The sequence below is a fragment of the Idiotropiscis lumnitzeri genome, chromosome 4 (genome assembly GCF_059441095.1).
Source record: "Idiotropiscis lumnitzeri isolate Australia: NSW breed Sydney's pygmy pipehorse chromosome 4, RoL_Ilum_1.0, whole genome shotgun sequence".
Lineage (NCBI taxonomy): Eukaryota > Metazoa > Chordata > Actinopteri > Syngnathiformes > Syngnathidae > Idiotropiscis > Idiotropiscis lumnitzeri.
The window spans coordinates 3954396-3975480 of NC_142394.1; positions in this window are offsets into that span (position 1 = coordinate 3954396).

The window sequence follows — 21085 nt, forward strand, 5'->3', positions numbered from 1 at the left end:
CATGCTGCTCACACAGTTTGGTTTTTGGATGAGATCTGTTCTGCTGATTGGATCGAAAGGTTGCTGGGGTTGGAGTCACCCAGGAATTTGAATCAGGTTTTGCTGCAACTCTAATTAATTACAGCTAGGAGGGCAAGACATTATCGCAAGAACCTGCACACACACTGAATCTCTCACACGAACAAAGGAATATTACAGTGTATCTTTAAGATGCGCTGAAATGACATTGTGTGATTGTGCATGGAGATATTATTAGATCTTTTTTGACTGTTTGCGCCCAACAAACAAGAGTATTTTCCCCCCAAAATGTTAGGAAAAGTCACTTTTTCCACCAAGCAAAGGCCCTCTTATTATTTTTGTGCAGATTTAAAGGGGAAGTCAACACAAACATTTTCATTACATTAATACCCCGCTACTTCGCGGTTCACCTTTCGCGGGTCTAAAAAATATTCGGGGGCATTGTAGTTTTGCCGAGCGGCACGAGGGGGCGCTGGAGCGGTTAGACGGCCGCCGTGCGCCGAAGAGGAGAGTGGACGAAGAAGAGAGTGGACGAAGAAGAGCACGTTCCCCCGAACACGAATAGTGGCGACGTTTCGCGCGGTTCGGACCGTACCAGAGTTCCGGCCGGCATGCGTGGCAGTTAAGCCGTAGAGGAGCACCTTCCCGGGCACGGGTGGTGCCAAGCGGCCCCTAAGTTTAACCGAATGGAAGCTCCGGAGGAGGAGCGCATGCTTGCGTCACAGTAAGCCGAAGAGGAGCACCTCTTCCGCCCGGGCACGAGCGGAGCGTGAGGCTGTCAGTTATGAATGAATAAATAAATAAATGAAGAATGCCACCTTTCATTTCACTGTCATGATCCGTGCCTGTCATGCCGCGTGTGTTTTTGTTTTTTCAGCTGTGTGGGCGTTCCTCCAGCGATCGTCTCGCGCCATGCCGTCAGCTTCTGCGAGACGCGCTGATTACACTGACTATATTGTGATTATAATAAATATCTTTGTATCACCACCTTTTTTCCCGTGTCTGCGTTTGGAGAGTCCTGCTCAATCCTCCAGCTCTGCTGGAGGATCATAACATTCACAGGGCACACCGGACGGCGTACCAGCAGGTAAAAGTCGAAGTAATTAAATAAATACAAAAAGAAGTAATTGAATAAATACGAAAATAATGGCTGGGGAATAAAAAAACAAGTTTTAATAATAATTTTTTTTTTTTTTTGTTATAACATGAATTTCACTCTCTCTCTCTCTACCCATATATATATATATATATATATATATGAATATATATATATATATATATATTTTTTAAGCATTTTTGAAGGTGCGCGGCTACTTCGCGGATTTTCAGTTTTCGCGGGTGGTCTCGTAACCGCGATAACCGGGGTATTACTGTATAATAAAATGTTATATGCTCCTTCACTTGTCAAAACATTCTTATTCATATTGCATTTGCGGAAAATGAGATAAGCAGCAAATTCCACCTGTTTTTAGTTTTGTCACTTCGGCTGAGCCATGTTTGGTTTTTACCTGAACTGAGCAACTGTGATTTACATTTACATTGGACAGAAGTGACAAAATGGCCACCCAAGAAGGTTTTTTTTTTATTTGACTTCCTCTTTAAATACACTATTTACTGATATACAATAGTGATAAATGTTCAAATTATAATAAATGTTCAATTAGACCTATTGAGTCATGGCCAATTGTGATAACGTATATGGATCTTATTCTTAGGGTCCATGAGCCTTTGTGTGAATTATGGGTGCAACTTCCGGTATGAACCAAAATCTGTGTTTTGTTAACATGCTAACTGTTCATGCTAGTCCAGTATGAGAGTTACGGACCTAAACCGTGTGGGAATACCAGTTGTCGCTCGCATCTTAAAAAGAGATGTCATAAATTTTCTTTCGCTTCCTGGTAGTGGAATGGAAGAATGACATTAAAGAAACTGACCAGAGATATCTAACAGTAGCATGTTTAGATGCTTTTGCTACACTGTCTCTAAATATGGTGAGGCAATGAACAATCTTCAAAGCTCTGAGGTGTAATTACACAGTAATAAGGTTGGTCGCGTTTTGTTAAAAGAGGTGAGATGCAACCTTATTTACCTTAAATAAGAAATGGAACCCTGCTAAAATCTTTAAAGGTTTTGCTGATGAAATACAAACAGCAGGGTGTTCGTGTGAGGCAAGTCAAGGCAGATCGTGCTGCCATCCCAAGGATGGTAAATGTTGATTGTTTTGGTAGTTTTAATGATCCTTTTCATTTCATTTAATGATGTGCAGAGGTGGGAAGACTAGCGCTCCCCAAAAATTCCTATAAAGAGTATTAAGAGCAATATTACTCCAAAAAGTTAGAAAGTAAAAGCAAAAGGTGCTTTGCATGGAAATTACTCTTAAAAGTCAAATTGATCAAATGAGTTACTGGTTTTTCACAAGTGATGGCTGACCAGTGCGTTTGGGCATCACATGATGACTTGGATGCTGCACACAGTTCCTTAATATCATCTGTGCATCTGAGGAGATCAAATGATCAAAACATGATGCATTAAAAGTTTTCCCTCCCATTACAGACAGACACCAACACACACACGCACGCACCATCTACACAATCTATCTCTAAATCGATTTCTATGTTTTTCAGGAATAAGGCTTAACTACCTCACTGTTAGTCTGGTCACCTACTCTCTAAACCAACTGTATTTCACCATAACAGCCTAAAAGTTAGGGAGGTCACGTGTGCCCAGGATTGTATTTTAGACACCTCCCAAACGTCCACTATTCACTCAATTTATACTGCTTTAACTTCAATAGAAGCTCATCTCTAAAGAACGGGGCACAATGCTGAGACAACTCGTGAAAGAGAACATTTTCAGGGCTGATCGCAATCTTTTACTTTCAGACAAAGAAACAACTTTAATTGTCCCACGAGGGCAGAAAAAAAAAAAAAAAAGGCTGCTGTGTGCATATTTTAAATTGGGCTCTGGTGTTTTAGAAAGGCCAATATGGGAGCTGTGATTGGCTGCAGAGAGGGCATCCAGAAGCTCGCAGGGCAGTGTTTGCAAACAGTTGGAGACGCACGAGTAAGCCAAATGAGGAACTTGCAAGTTTCAGTGTATGCATACATAATAGCATGACTGTCAATTAGACAATGATGAGTAAAACTCTGCTGACCTAAATATGAAAGTCAGAGTCTTAGATCATCATTTGGTGTAAAATATCACGATCTTTGACAACCCCCAGATCAAGACAGACTGACAAACAATATCTGATTATAAATGATTGACTAACAAAAGCGGAGACCAATATGAATATGTTAACCTTGAGTTGAACATTTTGCCCAATGTGCTGAGCAGGCGAAAAAGATCTACTTGACTTCAATAATGCGAAGTTCTCAAACTCATACTGATGCAGAGTACATATTTTCCTAATCGATTTGGGTGCAAATCCTCCACTGAAGGCAAACAGGACTTAAGTATTCATGCGGGCATACGAGCGTCTCTCTATGTTAATAATGCTGTCTTCAGACAAGCTCAGACTATAATGAGGATTCACCGATTCAAATCACAATCTACATATTTCAAAGCCATCAATATCCCGCAGCTTGAGCGCTACACTTTCCACTTCATCTCGGACACGGGTCACCCTTTTGACCCCAAACACCTCAACAGCAAAGCTTTTGAAGTTATCATTGCTCCCATCACATAATGACAAGACATTGACTGACCTTTGGCCTCCGTATGATTGACACCATGGTTTACAGGAGAGATGCTGGATAGAACAATATCATGTCAAACGCTACAATTACTGTACATATTGTTAACATAGGAGATGGGGAAGAAATTGCACAAGCTATGATGCACTGCATGTCTAGTGTTCATGTCCAAATCACTGTGGTGATTTTTTTTTAAATAAGAATTCATGCAAATGAGAATATAATGGATTTAGTAGAAAAACGTTTTTAATTTTTAGTCACGCAAAATATTTGTTGACGCCACCACGTTAGGAATCAAAATTGTTATATAATATATACTATGACTAAAAATGAAATGTAACAACCCCTGATAGGAAGAGGTGAAAGTTCCAACGACTACTATACTAATAATATGTAATTTGAGCTGCAAGAAGCTATGGATGACCTAGCTAGCCCCTCCCCCAAAAAACATTTGCAATTGAGTGTCTCTGCGTCGTAAACGTCATTCTGATCGGGGCAATTTTGACTCACTCTGAGTTTAGTACCAATTCACCTAAATTTGACTGCGTTAAACCAAAATGTCTGATTTCCTTTTCTAGTTTGGAATTGGGTTCATTTTAGCTACAAGATTTAATGTGGACCATTCAGAGATGTGTCAAGTGCTCATTTGTTTTCTAACCTTTCAGGGTGTGTTTGCTACAGATTGTGTTTTGGGGGCACAGTATTTTTTCACCCATGTTCAGGACTCCATAAAAGGCGGTTCATTTGTCCGATAAATGTTTCAGACCTGGGGCACGCTGGCACCAATCCCAGCGGTCTTCAGGTGGCAGGCAGGGTATAATCCCAACTGGTTGTCAGCTAATCGCAGGGCACACGTAGAAGAACAATCGTACACACTCACAATCACACTTATTTGGTGTTCAATTAACCTACTGTGCATTTTTCAAGAATGTGGTAGGAAACCGGAGTACCCAGAGAAAGGCTAGCAAATTCTCCCTGTGGTCTGATCCCAGCAAAAAAAATAAAAAATTCAACACCCCCAAAAGGAAGCAAAAGACTGATAATTGCTCTTATAAATTGCAATATGCAAACATGGATCTGGGATATTATGCTAAAATGCATCGATGGATGTTTACACACCTTGGAGACACATTATCACCTGCTTGCACTTATTGGTAATAAAAGTCCAAACTGCACTCTCTCTTTTTTTCTTAACATGTTTTTTGCTCTATTTCGGGGTTTTCAATACTCTCTGCATTTACCTTAAAAATTTACTTTTATGTTTTAACACCCAGCGCACAGAGTAAACAAGGTTTCGGTCAACGCTTGTTATTCAGTTGTTCATTTAAAACAAAACAAAATACAGATTCTTAGGTTGAGCAGACCTTCCAAAAGGTGTTAGATCTTGTTTAAAGCAGCAGTTTGTGCTGAATAATTGGTTTGTGGCTTTGAGGGTGCATTTGTTTAAATGTTTGGATCGAATAGTGCCTGGGGTGTGTTTACCTGTGAAAGCCTACCTCCCCCCAGTCCCCTCCTTTTCTTCCTCTCATCATCCACTACTTCCCTCCTTCTCTGTAATCAGTCCAATGAAGGATATCCTCTGCAGTCCCAAGCCAGCGCTTTGCAACAAAGGATTAAACCGTCTGCACATGCACGCGCTCACATTGTCTGCTGCGAGAGATGGTGGCTGGTGGGAAATAGCCAAAGACACCCGCTCAATTATGGAAGGTTCAAACAGCAGATTGCAGATGTAAATGGGCCTATAGAAACATTCCTACCCGTATAAAAACTTGCAGCACTTTTTCAGGTGCCTTGTAATGCGCTTTGGCATGGGTTAACCAAATCCCAGACTGAATTCTGCTTGCCGACAAATGTGGATGGCAGGTGAGAAATGTTTTGCGTGGATGAACCAGCAAGTATTGGCTGACGACGCTTGGAGTAATGACCACTTCTTGGTGTGCACATGCAGTTCATGTGCAGCTGTGTTTCAGTCTGAGAAAAAGTGGTGGATTAGGGGATAATGCGTTTGTGTACATGTGCAGAATCCTCCTTTTTTTTTCAACACCTGATTGATATTATACCAAAAACATTGAGGAAGAGCCGGTTCAACTGCATTTACTATTCTAGTGGTGTTGCATGGAGACTGTTTGCTCATCTGCAAATGGCAACCGGGGTGCCGAGTCAGAAACATTAGTGGTTCGTGTTGTCGATGTCAGGCATGTTTTATTCACGCTGAACAGGAAATTACACCACTCAAGCTGTTTGCCAAACAAGAAAGCTTCTGATTTTGTTACCTCTTAGAAGCACTTAGAGGTCTCCAAAAACAATGGACCAGAAAAATACACATTGGAACGTCACAGTATCTCAAACCAAAACACAATCATGCATTACATGCACAATTCTTTGAGGAGTTTGTGCCGCCAATATTGCTTGACAAAATGCAACCGAAAATGCATTGTGAATGAATGCGCCAATGGTTTACTAAGAAAACCAGATGACTTGGAGAACCTGCAAGCAAGGGACGGACTCGGGAAGGACTGAGCCAGCAATGAAACTAGAAACTTTTACTGTGAGGCAGGTCACATGCGCTACCCGTTTCACTGTCGCATTTTCAAACCATTACAGTAATTAAAAATGCATAATGTACCACCTTCAATAGCTTGTTGACAAACCTTGTCTCTTTAACTGGCATTAGCAAGAATTAAATTTAGTATGCATGAGAAATTGGATTAAATGAACAATTCCTAATCCCTCCTAACCTCAGGTGTACAAAAAATATGCTATAAGACTAATTTTGAACTGATATTACTATTCATCAGGTCATAATTGATATTGGGGAAAAGCAATGATATATAAGTTTTGATGATGTTAATTTTAGTGTAAATTTCACAAGAGTCACTTTCAGAACCGTATTGTGAATTATGTGCCACTCCTTTGCTTCCCTCATGCTTCTGAATGTAAAACAGTTACAACCCACCTTTCTCGCAACCTTGACAGCCATGGCATGTCTGTTTAAATCAGACTGTTTTATGACTTGGCACCGCATCCAGACATGAGACTGAATAAAATGAAGTGATGTTTCATGAGATGGAGAAGAGAATAGCGCCATCGTGCAGCATGTTGTCCAGTGGCTGATTCTAGATTAACAGTTGATGGAGTTATTAAAACAAAAGTTACTAACCTGTCACGTGCGCTGGCTGTTACATCTCCTTGACACCGATGACAAAGCACAGCGCCACTGCACTGGAATGGTCACACCTTTCCTTGGAGGCTGCCATAAAAGCTGTAAAAAGCCAACACTTCATCAACCCTAATTTCTTTTATAGTGGAACCTCGGTTTACTAACGACTAGTTTGGCCAACAATTCGGTTAAGTTTTTTTTTCCGACAAATGACGCACTGCTTTCAGTTCATGGCCGCAAAGGGCGCAGTCGTGCTTTTTTTGCGCAGCGTAAACTTCATTGGCTCTGCATGTGCATCACACTTTGTTTGATGATCACTCTGCATGATAAGCAGATTACACTGCACAACAGTACATTTTAAACAGAGATGGCTTTATGAGTATTTTTAACAATTTCCCCCCAAAAATTTTCCTAGTACATCAGGCTTTTGAGATTTATTTTTTTTTTGGTTTTAAATTTGACTTATAAAAGCTTGTGCAGTATGGATTTTACGATGCAGAGTAATTTATAGGTATGACATTTGGTGTGCTATATAGCAATGCTGTGATGAAGGGGAGCACAGCATGTAATTAAAATTGCAACAGATGGTGAACTTGTTAGGACAGCTCACGTGGTGATGCAATAGTAAAAATGGAGATGATGGTCACAATCGGCAGGTTAGCGGACAACATCCGTGTTACGGTGAATAAAACAATAGATATGGTAAAGCTGTTGACCAAAGGATATATAGAGAATAACTAATTGTCACAATGTGTTCGTATCACATGTTCGAAGTTCAAGCAGACACATACTGACTGTGAAAGCTTGTGTCAAGTCAACTACTTCGTCTCAAAGGTGTCACCTTTGTCTTATTCATCTACTTATCAGACTAACACGGCTACCCCATTACTCATGTATTTTCTGTTTGTGTTGGACAGGTATTTTCCCATGTTTATTAGAAGCCAATTGAATCTAGTTTGCATGGCAATTTAAATTCCCTCCATTAAAAGTGCTCAAAGTTAGTCACAAATGTCAAAAAATGCCCCGAGTTTTCTTTTTGTCAAAAAGAGTAGGTGCCTCGCAATTACAAATTGGGGAGGGAGGTTTTATTCGCCCAATAACCATTTGGTAACAAAAATGTGGAAGATGCATCTAACCCACACCATCATTCTGGCTCAGGATATTTTTTTATTCATGCAAGTGTACCTCACATCGTGCATGACTTGTTTCAAATAACCTCAACATCATCAAGACACACTCCAAGGTGCCATTCGCTGTACCCACAGAGAACACGCTGAGTCTCACTTCCAGCTGGGATTAAGGAACAAAGTAAATCATAGGATTAGTCTTGTAAGGTAAACGGGCCAGTGTTTTGAAGGCAACCATTTTGTTTTTCCTTTTGTCTTGATTCTGTCTTTCCATTTTCTTTATGTTCTTTCTTGACACCCTGTTGGGAGCGGCCAGAAAGTGATATCTTGTTTGGCTTCTGACAGCACCACTTGGAGAGGAAAATGAAAAGCGATGGTGATAACATGGAGACTCACACATTCACATACACCTCCTGCCGGCCTGTCCACCCCACACTGTTTGTGGGCAATTCAGGTCTGGCAATTTAGGGTCAAATTAAAGAAGAAGGAAAAGCCTGAAATTGGACCATGAGGCAAAAAAGGGAGAGGAAAAAAAAAACATCCTCTGGAGTGATTGGTGGAATGGTGGGGGGCAGATGTAATTTTCACAGAACGATAGGGAAGTGATGTCATTTTCAGCGTGCAATTTGTATGCCCGAGTGTTTTCTCTGCGTGAACAATGGAAATGCCAAAGCTGTATTCAATGCAGGATGGTTTAGTCATCACTTTAGCAACATATGACTCTGAAATTTATGCGACAAATTTTGATGCAAATATGTAAAGCATCAAAATAAAAGCAGTTTGGCCTTTAAGTCATGCAGAGTTAAAAAAAAAACATTTTCTCTGTCTATACTCCTTGAGACTTCATTTGAAGTGTGTTGCATTTTTACAGCCTGGTGATAAAACACAGTCCTAATATGTCGGATCTTAAGCGAGTGACCTTCTAAAAGTAGTTGTTGAACTAGACAACCTGATATGTGAGGCCGGACAACATTGGTGATGCATTACGGTCTGTCAGGGCTGTCTTGCTAGACAATTAGTGTCGACAGATAAATTAAATAATACGAGGCCATATTCTGCTGGAGATGGATTCCTCCTGCCTAAGCTTATATCAATTTATGAGGTGTGGTGGGACTTTTCAGATCAGAATAAGGAGATTCATTAAACGTTTATGTCTTGATAATTGAAAGTTTTAATGGCGGTTTTCTCAAAGTGAAACAAGGTCTTTTTGTTTTTAATTGAAGTTTGATTACAAACTTTGTTACCAATGTTACAGACGAAAAGTCACAATGACAAACTGGTTTTGTAAACCAAAAACAGCCTTTGCAAGGTGCTTCCTACGGTGGCCATGAAGTGCAAAACAAAAATACATTAAAAAAAAAGCTGAATGGCTGTACACACCCACCGTTTGTCATAATTATTTGTCTTGGACAAAGCACATTGACAATAGTTTAAAAAATAATAATACATCACTATGATGAGTGCATGCCTTCCTTATGTTGTTGAAAACATTGTGGGTCAAGTAGTTAAAATTTTAAGTCACGCCTTTGGCTTTCTGCATCAAAAGATCTGCAATACAAATTCCGAGCACAGAAAGTATGCAGAAGTTACTCCCGCATTTGAAAATCCTGATTTAAACGGCGATGCACGGACAATGCCGTGACGCAAATAGATGTCATTTCCGCTTATTTTCTCATGTCAATAAATCACATTATATTCATGTTACTTTCTCGAAGAATAAAGCAGTTGGATTCTTCTCTCCCAAAAAGTGCTGCGTTCTTTGAGTTTCCCTATGATTGTTTACCTCTGCTTGTGTACTTCGGGTGAGTTTATTTTCACTGTAGAGACAGAAAATAATGCCAAAATGCCGCAAAGAAATCACTGTATTAAAGTGAGGCTTGTTAAGTCACCATAAGATTACCTCCAACTCCTCCAAGTACTTCCTTTCGAATAGAGCATGCGCAGAATACACCCAATGCCGAGTTCAAAGGAGGTAACCCAATCGCATTTATTTGAGCAAAGATTCACGCTAAAAAGAATTAGAATTAGAAATCCCTTTGTCATTGTAACGTAAGTTCTGTGAATCATCACTGACGGATGCCTGTTTTGCTGTCTGTCTGACGAGGTAGGTGTGCAGCATATCGTAAATAATCAGCCACTGCATGCGACTGTGACACGGGTGAGCTTACGTCCTTTTCGTTTAAATAAAAAAAAACATCCGAGTCTGGATGCCTCATTTAGAGAAAAAAAAATGACAATATAGATTCACATCCATCGATCAGCAATTTGGCATGGTTGGTGCAAGGACAGTCAACGGACGACATGACGTCACATCCGTTCCTAACATGGCGCCTTGCATTAAAATCAACCAGAGGGATTGTTTTGGCTAGCCTGTCAAGCCAAGCCCACATTCTTCCTGCACTGAACAAATGAGTCTGGACAGCCCGCTTGACTGCAACTCGGTCCCACTTCAAAACCAACCGTGCAATCAAATGTGTTTATTTGCTGCAACGTCATCTTCAAGCGCACTCTAAAGCGACAGTCCATACTCAAAGCAAGGACATTCAAAATGACGCTCTGGACTGATGAAAGTGTGTTTCATTCAGCATTAAACCGGTTTTAAATGACCAAAAATACAAAGCCATGAATACGACAGCAGCGGATGGCACTGGAAATATCTCACGACAACCACGTCACTTCTGACATCACGTCCGATCTTTGCTGATTGGTTCATTCTTCTGTCTGATCGCTCAGGTTTTCCTCGCCTCCAAAATGTGCTTGTTCAACTTGAGTGTGGATTTCCAGGCTATGTTTTAGCAAATATAATACAAGACACTAAGATGGGAACAGCAGATATTTATCAAACGTGACAACCATTTTCCCATCAATACCTCAAAATGGGCCACACCGGAGGTACAATTTAAGGCCACTGGGGCAGTTTGCAGATGGAGTGAACCAAAATACCTGTCGACAGGGGCACAAGTCTCACTGGGTGTTGCACAAATTAATTTCAGTAATTGATGCAAAAGCTTTGTGCAACAAATGGGTGACTGTAAAATATTTATGTTGGACCGACCACAAGAAATGCTTCATTTGCTTTTATGTTTTCGAGTATTTTCCATTCCATAATTAAACTTTTCGGTCATAATTTCATCTGATTCAAGTTATTTCAGTTGTGGATAGCCTTCATGTCAATCTGACACGGTGGAAGACTGACTGGATAGAAACTGAAAAAAGTTATATCATGCACCAAATTTGGAGACGCTTTTATTTTAATTTTTTTTGTGATTTACAATGCTGGATTTTGCACTGAGCTTACCATTCAACATTGATGTTTTGACCCTAAACTGTGTGTTTTCAAAGATACTAATGAGGAAAGAATTATTATTTTTATTTTTTTGTCTCGCATGTGAGACAATAACTGGTTGGTTGGTGTTTGCCTTTTATCTTGCTTGCTTAAATAACACAGAGGGAGAGAATTGTTCCACAGGAACTTTCAGGAAAAAAAATCCACCTTGAAGGCCACAGCTGAACTAAAATTGATCACAAATATTAATGCTTTAAATTAAAGTTTTTCAGTGGAGGATCTTAGTTATTTGTTATATGCCATTTCGTCTGTTTATTTTAAAATGTCAGTCCGTATAAGAGCTTCCTTGCCCTTTTCAACTCCATCATTGTCCAACTTTTAATCAAAGTCAGAAACACAGGCGAATGTCACATTTAATTGCTTCATCTACAGTAAAAATGAGAGCTGGTGCTGAATTAATTCAAGTAAAGCCAATTATGTCGTGTGTTGACAACAAACACAGCAGGGTAGGTGCTCATTTTTAAACTCAATATTTTTTCCCATTCTCTGCTCTATACACACATTGAATGGGTTTGATATGGTTTATAGCAGCGAACCTCAAGTGAAAAGTTTAATAGGTCCGATTCTGGGCAATTTCTTCTTCTCGAGGTAGTGAACATGTTTGTAACATGCATTCTAATTGTGTTCAAAATAATTCAAAATAACATTATACACACTGATAGTCAGATGCAATCCTACAATACAACAAACATATTATTATTTAATATTTAGTCTTAATCATTAGATTGAAGTTGAAGGACAAAAACATTTGTCGAATACAGTTTGAATTGGGCAGCAAAGTAACAGAATTGGCCGCCTTGCAGCCGTTCACATTTTTGAGATTTCTCCGGTTACTCCGACTTCCACATTGCAAAAAAAGTAACTTTATTGAAGACTTTAAATTGTCCATCGATCGAATGTGAGCGTAATTGCTTGTTTGTCTATAATATGTGCATTGCAATTGGCCTCGCTACCAGCCCACAGGGTACGCAGCTTCCCACTCAACATCGGACAGATAAGCAGAATAGAAAATGAACGGCTGGAAGTTTGAATTAAAAAATTGAGGGCGTTGAACATGGAATCCCAAATTAAAAAAACAACACTGCACCCCAAATAATTAAAAAACGATAACAATAGGTGTGTGTGTGTGAATTTTTGAGTTTGCAACATTCTTTATTCACAAATGCTGTGTCCGTTCAATGAAAATCCTTCACTTTTACATTTTTCATGGTCTCCGGCATGCGCAGTAAGCAAACAGCCTATAAAATAATGTTATGTTCAGAACACTTCATTACTTGCAATTTCAATATATAATAAAACTACAACGTACAAAGTGACGTTTGGATTAGTTACGGCCAAGGTTTCATTAATTACTTAAATGATATTTATGAATTACAATTATCGGTAAATAAATTAATCTATCAAACCATTATCCAAGCCGCTTATCCTCAAATTAATTAGATTATTTACAATTATGTAAATTAATATACATGTTCACTATGTCGATTTCACACACTACACATGAATATAGCCAAACAGTTGCGCTAGTGAAGTGTACGCTCTGTAACCAATTTGATTGGTTGTTTGGATAACCAATAAAATTGGTAGTCCCATAACCAACCAAATTGGTCAAATTCTGACCAATCTATTGCTGTTGACCACATAGAGGTAGTTTATTTCTATGTAGTGTAGATTTAGCGATTCTCCCGCCTCCTAATTGATTTTTGACACATCCAGTACACAAGTCTAAAAATTAGAGCTGGTCTTAATTAGTACACTGTCAACTAAGTAATTCTTTGTCATTTTGAGTTTATTTTAGGTGTTTGTATATTTACCAGCACGATATTACCAGAAAAAAGGGCTACGCATCTGCCATATGGTTCTGAGTTTCAGGGTTCCAATCTTGGCTCTGACCTTCCTCTGTGGCGTTTGCGTGGTCTCCCATGCTCCTCCTGCATCCCTAAAACATCCATGGAAGGTTAACTGAGGACTCCAAATTCTTCACAGGTGTGAATGTGAATGAGTGTTCATATGCACGCTGCAATGGGCCAAGATGTACCCCAGCTCTCAGATGGATTAGGCTCCCCTCTAAGAAGTGCGACAGAAAATGGACAAATGGATGACCTATAAAGCTTTGCATTTCAAATTACAAGCGTTTTTCAAAATGATTTCTTGGTCTGCACAGCATGTTCTGTTCTAATATGACTGGGAAGGGAGATACTTGAAGGAGATTATTATGATTAGTTCAGACAATCAGGTATTCTGAAGCGCTAGCGGCTAATCAACGATATGATCTAATTGTCCAACGTTTAAGCGCATACTGTAGGTCAAGCCCATATTAAATCAGTCACTGTCACCTCACTAAATTTATTTGTGTATTGGCTCCAAGTATTCATCACACATTGGTTGACTCCTCAGTTGACCTGTTTGCCCTTGTGAATCCCAGCAGGGCTTTTAATTTCTTGATGGAAGGTTACCTCCAAGAACAAAACACAACAACTTTATAGAACACCTGTGCGAGAGACACTCTACAAAATGATTGGCTGTGTGAGATTTTATAGATTATTTATTTGCAAGAGTCACATGCCAGAACAAACAACATATTTAAGGCATCCAAACCTGTTTAGGGGCTTTCATTACAGTGAATGCTTAGTTTTAGGTTTAACCGAATGTTTTGATTTTCTGTATATTTTTTAGTATTTTTTTTACGCATCGATGTTTTTTTTTGTGTATATAGAATTGAAAAAAAAAAAAAGGTCAGTATCTATTGTTAAACTTAAATTTCCAAATAGCATACCTTCTTCAGCGCGGCCACAAAGTAATACTAAAATAAATACATTTCAAATGAACCCCAAAAACTCAGAAATTGACTGATGATTGAAACAGATTTTTGCAATTATTACAGTTAGTTTTTGTTTATTGTAGGAACCTAAAATGTCGTTTTAGTTAATTATCATTTCTTTAAAATTATTTTAAAATTAATTTGCTATGTTAATGAAAGTGATTTTTCAATTTCAATTTTAGTTATTTTCAGAGTTTTCTTTTCGTATAATCTTGCCCTAGACACCCAATAAAACGATGAGAACTTGCATGCAAGTGGCAGTGGACATATTTGTGATGCTGAAATAAATGCACAAGTAGCTAAGTATTGAGGTTTAAAAACACACACACACACAAGATAAAAAACCCACGTCGTGAGTTACTTTAATGGCACATTATGTTCAGCCATAATTGTTGTCATACATATGTGATGACTCTGCAGTGTTTCCAAAGGTGCCATTAGATTTGGCCATAATTAGTTGATGAAAAGATGAGTCAACAACAGTTGTCCAGTGTTACTACTCAATTAACACTTAGTTTTACGAGTCTACTGCAACTTTGCCCATTTGCATGCATTTTGCATAGCCAGACTGTTTAGACCCTGACTTAAAGAAGTAGTGATAAATCTCTTTGTAAGGGAGGGCTTTTATTATTTTGGGGGCTGTTGGAATTCTGCAGACACCCAATTTTCATTCTCTTGACTGTTTTCTCAAGTACGTATGCCTTTAAAATAGACTAGACACTTTAACTAATGCAGGAATAGCTCAAATACAATCAAGTGTTGCAAGCATATGTGTGCGTCATTTAAGACTTGTATCCTGTCGACTTGGCTTCTTGTGTTGTTCTCGCGCATCTGCTGAGGATGCGCTTTCATCAGAGGGTTGCACGAGGTCATTGTCTGACAGTGCCCACACACAAGCACACACTTTCTCGCAGACTCACAAGCGCACGGTTGTACCTGACCTGACATCTGACTCAAATATAGATTTTGTTGCTGCTGAAGGGAGGCCATCTCCCTGGTGACAGTTACCTGAGGTCACCAGAAATTGGTGGTTATGGTCAGTTTCTTAACTTCATCACTTTGTCTTTCTTTATTCAGTATTTACTGTGTTGTGGGTATCTTGATTAAGAATAGTCACTTGACAAATTGCGGCCGCGGTAAATGTCTAAACGTCGCGCTAATATCCCCTAATTGAGCTGTGACAGCACTGCTATTAAAGTATTGGATTTTGTTTACCGTATTTTTACGGCCATAAGACGAGCTGCATCAAAGGGCGCAACACCAGTTGAGGGTGCTATTTCCGTATTTTATGCATATACTAGGCTGCGCGCCGCACTACAAGGCGCTAGCTCAGCTGCTCGCTCAGCTGCTCACGCTAGCTCAGCTGCTCGTGCTAGCTACTCGCACTAGCTGATGCCAGCTCACCATGACTCAATCCCCTAAATGATCACTGTCAGAGGTATCACCCCGTTTCAGTGACAGATGTCCTGAAACTATAAGGAATCACTATCAATAACATAAAAGGTGTCATGGGAATAGTCTACTAGACAACGTCAGGGGAGGTACTTCACTGGTCACCATACTCCTTAGTCACGGTTTCAAATCAAAACCAAAAAAAAAAAAACTCAGCATACAAGCAAACAATGAAACAAAGAAATAAGATTAACGCAAAACATGTATCTCTCATGCCATCTATATACCCAAAAGAAATAAAAATAATACAAAAAGATTATAGCAATGGCTTCTTGGGACCCACTCAGACTCAGCCAATCACATGGCTGTTTAGAGAGATGTGCTGTTGTGCTTTGGGCTTTTTGCAGTCTGTTGTCTAAACCTGGGACGTTTCTTGCTTGCAATGACATAAATGATAAGACAGACTACAACATTGTGGGCAGCTGCCCTTTAGTCCAGCTTTCTCCTACAAAAAAAACACCATCACCCAAACTCCATAGTCACATAATGTATAAGTCACGGTCAATTTGAAGCATAGATGACTCAGACTTTGACCAGCAGGGTGTGCTAACATGCACTTCGTACAGCCCAATGAGTAAAAGAGTTGATGGTTGAGGGTGATGCTTAGTCCACATAATGGGCACGTCGCTTTACAAGGCGCTTTGTTTGTTTTGGGGAAGATTAGGGACTTTAAAGAGCGCCCTATGGCCCGGAAAATATGGTACTTGCACCCATGGTACTGATGTTATCTTCATCGTCGCACTTAGCCTTGAACTGCTTTATTTTGGGGGCTTTTTGACGACTTTTGAGACCCCCTGAGATTCTGGCACCACTTTCTCTTAAAAAGTAACACTCCAGAATAATAGGGAAAATCAATATGCTAGCTGTGCAATTGCAAAATACACACAAGGACACGCTGTATATGCTTGTGTTGGGTCTCGATAGACTGCAGAGTTTTAGTGAGTGGTAACACTTGGGAGGATTTAAAGCAGGCGGCTATACAGAGGCTTCACCTTCAATTTCGCATATTAATTTCTTATATTCTCTGTAGACAGAAAAAACACTTAATTCCTATTTGACTCTCTTCACTAAACTAACAATAGAATTACGCACAGCAACCATTAGCTGGAGAATCTATGTAGTTGAAATGAAGTAAATGGATGAATAAGAAAAAAACTTGCAAAATAGGAAAGCAACACAGTGTCCCATTAGAAATTAGCTCTAGAGGACAGACATTCATTACCTCCTCAATTTTTTCGAGTGACCAGAATTTAAACTAAACTAAACTAAAGCCCATCTAAAGTGTCAATTGAGGCTGTTCAAGGTCCCCAGTTATTTGATGACACTACTGTGATTTTACAGCATCAATCACCTCTGCAGCATAGTCAAGATGGAAGAGAAACTGCAGAGTATATGCTATTCAATTAATAAATGAGAAGCAAATTCTATAGTCTGTGACATGTTTTTAATAACTCGTCACACATATAGCTATAAATGCGCATGTTTACAAAGACCCTAGAAAATGGATTGGGAAGGTTTGTACAATTTTAACTGAAACAATGACTTTAAACAATCATTTTTGCTGATTAAAATGATGGTTGATGAATTGGATAACTGATTAGTTGTCGATTAATCGATGCATTTTGGTGCAGTTCCTTAGTTATAATTACTTGATCCATTTCTACACTTGCAGTAGGCTAGCAAACTATGCCTACACGCTAAAATGCATCTTTCTTAGATGCCACACTTTATTTAATTTCCCAAATATTGGTATTTTGAGTAAATTAGGCTTCCGTAATGTGATAGAATGCAAAGCATTGTGGATATAGTGAGCCACAGGTTGAATAAGGTGAGCTGATTGTGTTTAGTGAACAGTTAACAGTGACAAAACAAAATGACTCGTTGGGATATACTCAAGCCACCCTAGGTTTTAAGAGGTTATATTTTTGCATCTCAAACAGGAATGCTTGTAATGTTTAATTATAACGAAGATGCTGGTGGACAAGGAAGCATCCATTTTTCAGTCACAAGTGGTTTCATGAATTCAGCAGGCACCCTCTCAATTTGAGAGTGGAGGGAGACATCTATCCACCGCTTCTCCTCACGAGGGTCGCGGGCGTGAGCTTATACCAGGAGTAGTAGGCGGGGCACACCCTGATCTGGTTGCCAGCCAATCGCAGGGCAAACAAAAATGAACAACCATCCGCTCACCCTCACACGAAGGAGCAATTCAGAGTGTTTAATTCACCTACAATGCATGTTTTTGGAATGTGGGAGGAAACCGGAGTACCCGGAGGAAACCCATGCAGGCACGGGGAGAACATGCAAACTCCACACATGAAAGCCAGAGCTGGTATCTATCCCACGACCTCTGTAGTCTGAGGCCATCGTGCTAACCAGTTGCCCACCGTGCCGCCAGCGTGGAGAAAATAGATTTTATTTATTGCGTTAATCATTCCAATTTTTCAGGGTTGTTAATACTTTTTTTCTGTGGCGTGTCAAATTTAGAAAATGTATTTATTTTGGTCTTACTAAGAAAATGTTGTGAATTTAAAGGAGACAAAGCATATATTCCTCAGCTATGATATTTACGTGTCAGAGGAATGCTGGTGTTAAAAATATTTTGAGGAAAAAGAATTATAGCAAACTTTATTCCTCCCCTTACTGAAACCCACCATTTTTTAGGGGCAAGCCTTGCCTTATGCAGTGAACATGCTTGCATTCGACCCATAAAATGCTGGGTCAATCCTGAGTTGGGCTTTCATCTCCTTCAGGACCTGGGTTGCAGCCTGAGCTTTGCAACTATAGAGGGTGTGGGCTAATGTCTCGTGATCTTGCCAGCAAGTGGATGCGTCACCTCAAGCTGCATCTTGGCAAATTTGTACATTGCGACTGGCGTTTGGCAGTCTTCTTCGGCTGTCTTCAGTGGGCTGGCTCCTTTCACTGACGAGTGGGCGCCACAGCGGACTGCTCATTTCTAATTGCATAAGCAGAAAGTAAAGGAGACATTAAAGGACATTTTAGGTGTGTGGCAAGAATTACAGAAAATAATAAAATCTGCAAGTCACACAACATTTCCTCGCTCCCCGTATAGCTCAACAATGTGCACAGCAGCAAATCCTCAAGCTTGCTTTCCATAACACTCGCTGCCTCTAAAATAAAGAAGTCATTCTGAATTACTACATCATGGATACTAACTTGAACCTCTTCTGTATCATTGAAACCTGGCACAGTTATCAAGATTCTTTTTGCCTCAACCAAGCCGCCCCTTCTGAATACAAATAGATGGCCCGCCCCATCCCCACTGGTAAAAGTGGTGGTGTTGCCTCCACCTTTACCAATTCATTGACCATCAGGGCCCACTTCACTCGCTCAAACTGCATTTATGATATTAGCTCCTGGATGCATCGGAATATTTTCAAACTTTCTTACCTGTACCAAATATGACATTATCATAATAGGTCCCAAATCCCTCATCTGACCCACCCCTGACTTTTGTCTCTCCTTTGAAAAGTGCACCCTCACCCCACCATGCAGTCATCATGGACACCAACTCACCTTCTCCCAATGCATTAAAAATGTGACAAAAACTGTGTTTTAATCACTTGAAGAATATCACTCGCCTTTGCACCTGTCTCTTTCTTGTCTCTTCTGATACAGTCAAAACGCTTCTTGTCCCCGTGACCACATGACCCATGTTCGCCAGAACCTTCAAAGCCCTCCATAACCAGTTCCCCACCTACCTCAATGACTTGTTGCACCAATACACCCTTTTTAGAGTATGCTCCATTCCTCTGAGAATAACCTCCTGACTGTCCCAAGGACCAGATACCAAACCAGGGGAGACAGAGCATTCGCTGTTACCACAGCCCAACCTTTGGAATTCCCTCCCAAAAGACATACTGAAAACTAATAAGCTATCCAATTTGTCAATGGGTTATGTATGTGTCATCTTCAACATTGCTTGGACACTCGAAATTGCCCCTTGGAATGAGTGTGAGTGCGGATGGTTGTTCATCTCTGTGTGCCCTGCAATTGGCTGGCAACCAGTTCAGGGTGTCCCCCGCCTACTGCCCGAAGATAGCTGGGATAGGCTCCAGCACCCCCCGTGACCCTAGTGTGGAGAAGCGGTACAGATGATGGATGGATGGATGTTGTTGTTGTTATTATAATTATTAATATTATCTTGACTCTAGCTATGTTTCTTAGCTGTACTTAAATGTTCAGTCACATATATATTTTGTGGTCCCAAACCAGTCTTTGAATTGCTAGCTAAAATGTGATGTTAGCTTACCTGTCTGTGGATTTTGTATGGACAAATAGTTGTTGTTGTTGCATAATCATTCCTTGACGAGCAAACCATGCGTTTTGCCATCCTATCTTTGCCAACGCCATCGACAGATCCAATAATTCAAATCCTCTGAGCTGCTTGTATTGCTGTTTAGGTCACCACTTCAGACCAGCAAGTCACGCTGACTGACTTGCCAGGATGGCATGATTGAAACAAAAACCCTACCCATCCAACCATCCATCCTTTTTTTTAAGTGGGCTTTTTAAAAACACATTTGGTATAGGAGTAGTCCAAAAGCAATAAAGCATAGAGTTACATTCATTTATTATTATGGTGTTTGGATTACATTACTAACTGCAATTTTTACGGCATACATTTGAAAGTAACCCTCCCAACCCTGGTTTTATGGTAGAAGAGGCTTTCCAAGGAATAAAGGGAAGCTTTACAAACACAAATATTGAGGCAACCCATGATGTTGAGCTCATAGGCAGCATCATTGGAGGAAGCAAAGCTGAGGGTGCAGATATGAAGATATTAAGGTTCTTTTTTAGAGTGACGAGGACGGATAGAAATGATCTCAACTAAGGTGAGACGTTTTGGAGAGAGAGTTAGACAGGTCAGATTTAGATGGTTCATGCATTCAGCGAGGCAGAGAGAGGAGCGACAGGAAATATACTGTACTGGTAGAAGGATGATAAGGATGATGCTGCCAGGAAAGAGAGCTAGAAGAAGTCCTTAGAGAAGATCGATGGATGTGACGACAGAAAAGACGTGACGGCAGCTGGTGTTAGGGAGGAGCATGTTGGATGAAATAAGCCGAAAGGAGGAGGTGGAGATGAAGAAATGTAGAAGAATCAAATAAGGGCTATTAAAGGCACAGTTGAACATAATTGTTTCTCTAATTTTCATGGACTAACAAAACATTTTAGTCTCGATTAATTGGAAATCAAACGTGAATAAAATAAAGCAATTATGACTTCAAATGTTCCTGTTTGATACGAGCATTTAAGATTGCTAGATTTCACAGATATTCCACCACTTTCAAGAGTTATGTTTTTCTTTTATTAATGTACTTTAAAATGAAAAATCCAATCAGGCACACCACATTCTTCTTCTCATTGAGAAACATGTGAAATTTCGGTTCGGCCATCGTTTAGCCCCGACGACAACTCGTATTTTTGATCGATGGACGTGTA